A 9220-nucleotide genomic window follows, 5' to 3' on the forward strand; every position below is an offset into this window, starting at 1 on the left:
TTGGTCAAGGTCATGTACCTGGGTTGCAGGTTCATCCCCAGCCCTGGTTGGGGCGTATGCAGAAGGCAACCAATGAATGTGTCTCTTTCACATCTATGTTCTCTCTCTCTCTCTCTCTCTCTCTCTCTCTCTCTCTCTCTCTCCATTTCTTTCTCCTTTCCACTCTCTCTAAAAATCAATAGGAAAAATATCCTCAGGTGAGGATTAACAACAAAAAATCTTTCTTTGAATATTAAAAAGTAAATTAAGTGGTAGTATACAAATTTATGAATTTTATAATCTAATCCAGGGTTTAACATTACTATGCTATTATATTGCATAGCATTTCTCTCTGACTTAATAGAGTTTAATATGTAAAATTAATTTTATAGTTTTTTGTTAAATTAGTATATAGTCAATATGTGTCTCTATTTCCTCATCTATTAAATGGGCTTTAGACTATCTACCTTGCAATGTGATTATGGGAAACAAATATTATAGCACATGTAAAACATTACACTCAAGTGTTTGGTGCTTATTTTAAAAGTAGTCTTTTTAGTTACGTATGGTGATGAGATTATCATAATTCTGGAGGATTTAAATGACTTGACAAAGTTGCCTCTCTTCTTCCTATTTTCCTAATCACCAGATTGCTGGGAAAAGAGTAGTCAGATTTGCAGAAACTAAGATGCTGCCTGAAAAGTGAAAATTTAAGATCCATCTACTTTCTTTCCGTTTAAAGTTTGTGGCAAACTGGAAAAAAATGGCCATAAATTTTTCCCATTCCTGTACAAGAGACCCTTTGCAAAGTAACTGCAACTTCTTCCAGCAAAAGGTGGAGTCTACTTCTCCACCCTTTGAGGCAGGGCTTGGCCATGTGACTTGCTCTGGCCAATGGCACCGTAGCAAATATGACCAAAGTAGAAGCACAAAAAGCGCTTGCACAGTGTGTCTTATTCTCTGGCTGCTCTTTGGAACCTGGAGGCTGCCAGGACCAGAACCCAAGGCTGCCTAGAGAAGAATGAGAGGTCACACAGGGCAGAGAGATGGGTGGTACTGGAATTTAGTTTTATCAGATGAGAGTGATGAAAGGAGACCAGGGAGTTCAGGGCGTATTCCCAGGAGTGACTTGGACAGTGGACAAGGACATTAAAACTGGGTAAAGAAGGAAGGCAGAAGGTAGGGAGCAAAGGACAGAGAAAAGGTGGTAAGATCAATCAATTGTAGGTCCCACTGGATCCAGTTATTGGACTTGTGGTGCTGGGGGGATGAGCTGGACAACTAGAAGGAGTGATTAGAGCCCAGGATGCTTGAATTGAGATTATGGAAGCAGACGGACTACATAATTTGTGGGCTCAGTTCAAAGTGAAAATGCAGGGCCCCTTGTTCAAAAAGCTTTTTCCTTTCTTCCAGCGATTTCTCTTGACTTGCTGTGGTCTTTCTGTTCGCTACTTGATATCTAAATAAAGTAAAATTAATCCTTTGCGGTCCAATTTTATTTTTGGAATTCAAACAGCCTGGTCCAAATTAACTGACGGGATTGAATGTTGAACCGGTTTGCAGTGTCAACCTTAGTCTCGACGTTGGACCTGCTCCTAGCACCTGGTCTGTCGAGTCAGCCTCCACGTTGGAGCGAAAGGGGTTAAAAATTTTAAATTATTAGCATGAATTTTTGAAATTTTATTCATTTCTTGATTTGAGAGACAGAGGAAGAGCAAGAGCCAGAGCAAGAGAGAGAGAGAGAGAGAGAAACAGCAATTTGTTGCCCCGGTTATTTATGCTGGTTCTTGTGTGTGTACTGACCAGGATCCAACCCACAACCTTGGTACATCTGGGCAACAATCCAACCACCTGAGCTCCTGGCCCAGGGCTAGCATGAATTTTATCATTCATCTTTATATTGTGCAGTCCCAGTTTTAAATGCAAATATCATGGTATTGAACTCGCATGTGGAATTACCACTAGTAAAATAACATTTATTGTGTATTATGGCTTGTCCCCAGAGGGTGCCTTGAGCTGTCCAGAAAAGACAAACACAAGAAAGACTGAGGAAGTTCAGAAGGAGAAATAGAAGTTCCCCCGCACCCTGACCCAAGCTTGCAGCCAGACTATGCTCCCCTGGGCTCGTGGACACTCTCAGGGTGACTGGTGCCCCCACCCCCACCTCCAAGGCGGGATCCCTCCACAAGGGGTGCAATCTAGAGAAGTCAAGCCAGGTGTCCCTCCTGCCCAAAGGTCCGCTGCCCAAACCAGGGTGGACAGGCAACCCCCGACGGTATTGCCAGCTTGTCGCACTCCGCACCTGGATCTGGGTAGGCGAGAGTTCCTGCCCCATGAAAGGATGGTCACCACCGCAGCCCTCTCCTTGACCGCGCCCAGCCCCTGTCTGCCGGCGACGGAAGGTAGTAGCAGTGGAGGCGGGGAGGGCAGGGCCTTAGGAGCCATCCCTGGAAGGCGGACAGCCCATGAGCCAGCCGAGGCTTCTCGCCCCCGGCGCGTGCTCCCGTGTCCTATGAGACTTCACCTCTGAAACTCAAAATCAAGGATAAAAATTATAAATGTCAAGGCAATGACAGCAGAGCATGGGGCCCCGTGAGACTGCACTGGCCACACACCCCTGAAGCCAGCCCATAAGTGGGCATCTATCCCAATTATTGGTGAGAGCATCTAGAGAGCAATGCTGTCCAATAGAAACAAAATACAGGCAACGCATGTGAGCCACGCGTATCCTTTTAAATTTTCTAGTTAAAGAAAAAGTGAAAAGAAGCAGGTGAAGTTGATTTCAACTTATACTAAAACATTATCATTTTCATAAGTCATCAATATTAATAATCATTGAGACATTTTACCCTTTTTTCATACTAAGACTTCAAAATCCCGTGTGTATTTTACACTTACAGCACATCCATTCCAATTCCATCGCCACATGTGGCTAGTGGCTAATGTAGTGGACAGGGCAGGTCTAGAGAACGAAAAAGGAAGTGTGTGGCTGGAGTCCTGTGTGTGCTGTTGCCACTCAGTGATTAAGACTGGCTGCCATTGGACTGTCCGGCTTTGGAGGGAGGGTAGGGGAGGGTGGGGGTAAGGGGGAAAGATCAACCAAAGGACTTACATGCAGGCATATAGGCCTAATCAATGGACACGGACAATGGGGTTGGGGGGAGGGCATGAGCACGGGGGGTAGAGGGTAACGTGGGGACAAGGACACATATGTAATATCTTAATCAATAAAAAATATATTTAAAAAAAAAAAGACTGGCTGCCAAAACAGAAATATGACCAACATCTGTCAATCACATTACGTTAACAAGCAACTTGGCCCCAGAATTTCTGTGAGTGATTTTGATGACTAGGGTGTCGCTATTTTAACATAAATGTTACTAGGTTTAAAATATTCCTTTATCCTATCTAATAAAAGAGAAACATGGTAATTAGCGTATGTCCGCTACACTTCCCATTGGCTAATCAGACCGATATGCAAATTAACTGCCAGCCAAGATGGCGGCCAGCAGCCAGGCAGCTTGAAGCTAACATGAGGCTTGCTTGCTTCAGTGACAGAGGACTCCAACGTTCCCCGCCTGCCTTGCCGGCCTCTGAGCTTGCAGTTTGAAACATTGTTACAAAAATAGAAACTAAACAAAACCCCAGAAACCTGCTTTCAGTCTGCCGGGATCTCAGAGCTGGAGTTGATACAGTGTTTCCATTACAGAACCCAAACCAACCAGATACCTGCTTTCAGCAGTCAAGGCCTAAGAGCTGGAGCCAAGCCTCAAAGCTAAAGCTGGCCCAGAATTTAAAAAAAAGAAAAAAGAAAAAAAGGAGCAATTGGGGGCTTCAGTCACCTGCCAGCCTGAAAACAGCCCTCAGCCCCTCACCCAGACTGGCCAGGCACCCCAGGGGGGACCCCCACCCTGAAGAGTATGTGACCAGCTGCAAACAGCCATCATCCCCACACCCAGGCTGGCCAGGCGCCCCAGTGGGGACCCCCACCCTGATCCAGGACACCCTTCAGGGCAAACCAGCTGGCCCCCACCCATGCACCAGGCCTCTATCCTATATAGTAAAAGGGTAATATGCCTCCCAGCACCAGGATCAGCGGAGCCTAGAGGCCTCCTGGCACCGGGATCAGCATGACAGGGGCCAGAGCCCAAACCCACTGATCGCCCTGCGGCTCTGTGTGTGACAGGGAGCAGGGCCACAACCTCCCTATCCGCCCTGCTCTGTTTGTGACAGGGGAAGGCGCCCCAACCCCCTGATCAGCCTTGCTCTGTGCCTGATAGGGGGGAGCTCCCCAACCCCCTGATTGACCCTGCTCTGTGCGTAACAGGGGACTGAGCCCCAACCCCCCCATGGGCCCTGCTCTGTGAGTGACAGGGGGTGGCGCCGCAACCTCCCCATCGACCCTGCCTTGAGTGTGACAGGGGGCAGTGCCCCAACCCCCCAATCGGCCCTACCCTGAGTGTGACTGAGGGTGGCATCGCAACCTCCCCATCCGCCCTGCTCTCTGCGTGACAGGGGGCGGCGCCCCAACTCCCAATTGGCCCTGCTCTGAGCCCGACCAGGGGCTGCACCTAGGGATTGGGCCTGCCCTCTGCCACCCGGGAGCAGGCCTAAGCCAGCAGGTCGTTATCTCCTGAGGTGTCCCAGACTGCGAGAGGGCACAGGCCGGGCTGAGGGACCCCCGTCCCCTCCGAGTGCACAAATTTTTGTGCACCAGGCCTCTAGTATATTATAACAGTGTCATCCAGACATTCATTGAACAGTGGTTCTAATGCTAATGCTGAAGAACACAGCCCCAAATCCATGAACATAGACGTGTTGTTGGATGTGTCGCAGAGTTAGATGTGTCGCTTGCCATGAGGGAGGCCGAGTAACGAACCTCATGCTCCATGTTGTTAATTTAAGGAATGAACACCTTGGTAGATACTGGAAAATTCTGAGAAATAAAAATCAATGTTCAAGCTGATATACACTTTTGTTTAATCTATATGTTTTATTGTTCACAGTATTACAGATGTCCCCCCACTTTCGTCCCGTGTCCTTCTCCACCCAGCCCCTAACCCCCCCACCCAAGGCCTTCACCACACTATTGTCTGTGTCCATGAGCTATGCATATAAATATAAAACACGTAGAAGTTTATAAAATTGTTACATAACCAGGCAGAAAGGACAAAACCAAAACCCAGCCACAAGGATTCAGGATCCAGACCAGAGTAATGTGCACCTGAGCTGGCCTGGTTATGCAGGTAAACTCTCTAAGAACACAAAGCCCTGTTTTATATGTGTTCCTATGGCAGAAAGTGAATGCTCTAGATAGAATGCTGACACAGGGTACATTCCCTTTCTCATCAGCCTTTTCCTTCCAGGAGTCACTTTACTGACGGCCTAGCCTGCCATGTAGTGGTGAAAGAAGGAAACTACAGGCTACTTTAAAACTATTTCATGCCTAGTGTTTGATACATCAAAAGAATAAATGTGACATAAAATAAATTCCTGTAAACCCACCATCCAACTTAAGAACGAGAACATTACCTATTGATGCATCCACTTGTATACCTCTTGTCCTATCTTATTCTACCTTCTCACCAGAGGTAATACTAGTTTGAATTTTATGTTGAACCATTTCTTGGTTTTTGAAAATACGTAGTTTTATCACATGTTTATGCTCCCCTAAACAAAATATTTAGCTTACTTACTTGATTGAGCTTTACAAAATTGATATCATAATTTTCTGTAGATTCCCACAGCTTTCCTTTTTTATATGTTACTATAGGCCCAGTGCACGAAATTCGTGCACAGATAGGATCCCTAGGCCTGGCCAGCGATCAGGGCCGATCAGGGCTTTCTGGCTGCTGGCTGGGGCCTTCCTTCTCCCCAACAGACAGCTGCTGGCCAAGGCCTTCCTTCATTCCATGCCGCCCCCTGGTGGTCAGCGCACGTCATAGCGAGCAATCAAACTCCCTGTCTCCCAGTTGAACTCCCGAGAGGACACTTTGCATATTAGCCTTTTATATGTATAGATATTTGACCAGATTATGTGTCACTGTAGTGCATTCACTGCCTGAACAGCTATTTATTTATCCATTCTCCAATCAATGGACATTTAAGAGCTTCCAATTTTTTGCGATTGTAATGGTACTGCAATGAATATTCTTATGCATGTGCAAGAAGTTCTCTGTAGCATATCTTGTTTAATTTTACAAAATATTGCCAAAGTGTCTTTCATAGTTGTACCAATTTACAGTCCACGGGTGGTATATAAAAGGTCCCACTGATCCTCAACCCCACCAGCACTTGGCGTTACTAATTTTTTTAATTTTTTCCAATAGAGTTGGTGGAAAATGGTATCTTATTGTGCCATTGACATATATTTACCCGATTGTCAGTGAGGTTGAGCGTGTTTTACTTTTTGTTGGCAAATTGTTTCCTATTTTTGTAAAGTGCCTATTAATGTCTTTTGCCCATTATTCTACTAGTTTGTCTTTTTCTTAAGATTAACATCTTGATCTTAATTTTTTGTCAGTAATAAATATCACAAATACTTTCACCCAGTTTTCATATTTAGCAACCTTGCTGGACTCTCTTATGAATTCTAATAATTTGTCGATTTTGGGGGGTTTTAGTGTATACAATTATATTAGCTGCAAATAATGACAGTGCTGTTTCCTTCTTTCTTCTTATGTCTGTCTTATCTTTGCCTCATTGAACAGAAGAGGTGCTCACAAACACCTTTGTCTTGTTTTGCTCTTAAAGGAACAATGTTTTCAATGATTGCCCGTAAGAATGATTGCTACTATAGGCTTTTTAAAAAATTCCTTTTAACATTAGGAAGTTTTGTTTTATTCCTGCTTTTATCATTAATGGATGTTGGCTTTTGCTGAAGGACTTTACTACATCTATTGAGATAATCATATAACTTCTCCTTTAACCCATTAATGGGATGAATTAAAGTTACAGGTACTTGCCCTAGCTGGTGTGGCTCAGTGGATAGAATGTCAGCCTGGGGACTGAAGGGTCCTGGGTTCAATTTGGTCAAGGACACATGCCCGGGTTGCGGGCTCGATCCCCAATGGGGTCATGTGAGATGCAGCCAATCAATGATTCTCTCTCATTATTGATGTTTTTCTCTTTCTCTCCCTCTCCCTTCCTCTCTCTGAAATCAACAATTGAAACTATATTTTTAAAAATAATAATAAAATAAAATAAATAAAGCAACAGGTCCTTAATGTTAAATCATTCTAATATTTTTGGGATAAATCCAGCTTAGTCATGATGAGTTGTCTTTATTATACACTGTTGGGTTTGACTTGCTAGTATGTTGTTTATAATATCTCCATCTATGTTCATGATGTATTCCGTTCTTTTCTTTCTCATGCGGTCCTTGATTGATTATATTTCAAGGTTATACTAACCTCATATAATGAGCTGGGGAGTGTTACTCCTGTTGATAGTCTTTGTAAGAATTTGTATAAAATCAGAATAATTTGTTCTATGAGAATCTGCTAGGAATTGCCTAAAAACCAGCTGTACTTGATTTTAAAAAACAAAACACTGATTCCATTTCTTTACCGCTGTCGTAAAAATCAGTCTTTCTTGATACAGCTTTGATAAGTTATAGTTTTCTACAAGTGTTTCTCTTCCAATAAGTTTTTAATTAATTGGTGTAATGTTATTCTCGATATACTCATGTTATCTTTTTAATCTCTTCTGTACTTGCAGCTTGCTTCTGTTATTCTGTTATCATTTGGCATGGTACTACCCACCCCACCCCACCTCTCTTTAAAATGAATCTTGCCACCTGGCCTGGTAACTCAGTTGGATGGAGCGTCATCCCAATATGCCAAGGTTGCAGGCTTGGTCCCTGGTTAGGGCACATACAAGAAGCAACCAATGAGGGCATAAATAAGTGATCAGTGGAACAACAAATCTCAATTTCTCTCTCTTCTCTCAAATCAATCAATCAATCAATTAAAATCTTTTAAAAAATGAATCTTGCCCTTGTGGGTGACTCAGTTGGTTGGAGCGTTGTTCTGTACACCCAACAGTTGCTAATTCAATTCCAAGTCAGGGCACATACCTAGGTTTCAGGTTCAATCCCTGGTCTGGGATGCAACCAAGCGATGTATCTCTCTCACATCAGTGTTTCTCTCTCTCTCTCTCTCCCTCTCCCTCTCCCTTCCACTGAGTAAAAGATATTTTTAAAAATCATGTCCTTGGATAAGGATTTTAAAAAAAGGAATCTTGCCAAAGGTTTGTCTATTTTATCTGGCTTTGGTTTGTTGGTCACCTCTGTTGTATGTTTGTTTTTCATTTAATTAATTTTGGCTCTTATCTTTTTTTGTATACATATTTTATTTGGGTTTATTCCATTATTTTCTTTTCCTCTTATAGTGAAATATAGCTTATTCATTTTCAGCCATTTTTCTTTCTAATGTAAGCATCTAAAACTAAAAATTGCCTTATAATTACCATTTTTTCTGCATCCACCAGTCTTGATATGTAGAAATTTTTAAAGAAATATTTTTATTAATTTTTAAAGAGAGAGAGAAACATCTTTGAGCCCTCAGTCCAGGCATGTGCCCTGGCTGGGAAACTGGAGACTTCTGGGTGTCCAGGAGGCCACTCCCCACCTGAGCCACCTCAGCCAAGGCTAGAATTTTTATCACATATCCTAGAGTTGTGTCTATGAAACTTTCCATTTCTCTTATGATTTCTTACTTGACTCACAAATTATTTATAAGCATACTTTCTAATTCCAAAATCTCAGGGTGTGTGTCATTTATCTTTCTGTTACAGACTTCTAACTGAATTGCATAGGTTAGATCTGTGATCATAGATCATAAAATGTGGCATATGTGAATCAGATTCTTTGAAATTAGTTAAAACTGGTGTTATAGCCTTTTATATAATCAATTTTAGGGAATGTTCCACATGCACTTGAAAAGAATGTATATTACTTGATTGTTCAATGTAGAGTAATTTATAAATGTCACTAAATCAAGCTGGTTAATTGTGTTAATCAAATCTCTATTGGTCAGGGCACATGCCTGGGTTGCGTGCTCAATCGCCAGTGTGGGGTGTTCAGGAGGCAGCCAATCAATGATTCTCTCTCTTCATTGATGTTTCTATTTCTCTCTGTCTCCCTCTCCCTTCCTCTCTAAAATCAATAAAAAAAATTTAAAAAATTTAAAAAGAGCCTGGTCCAAGAGAAATAAGGTCACATACAAAATCTCAGTCCTCA

Source organism: Myotis davidii, unplaced genomic scaffold, assembly GCF_000327345.1.
Source record: "Myotis davidii unplaced genomic scaffold, ASM32734v1 scaffold673, whole genome shotgun sequence".
Lineage (NCBI taxonomy): Eukaryota > Metazoa > Chordata > Mammalia > Chiroptera > Vespertilionidae > Myotis > Myotis davidii.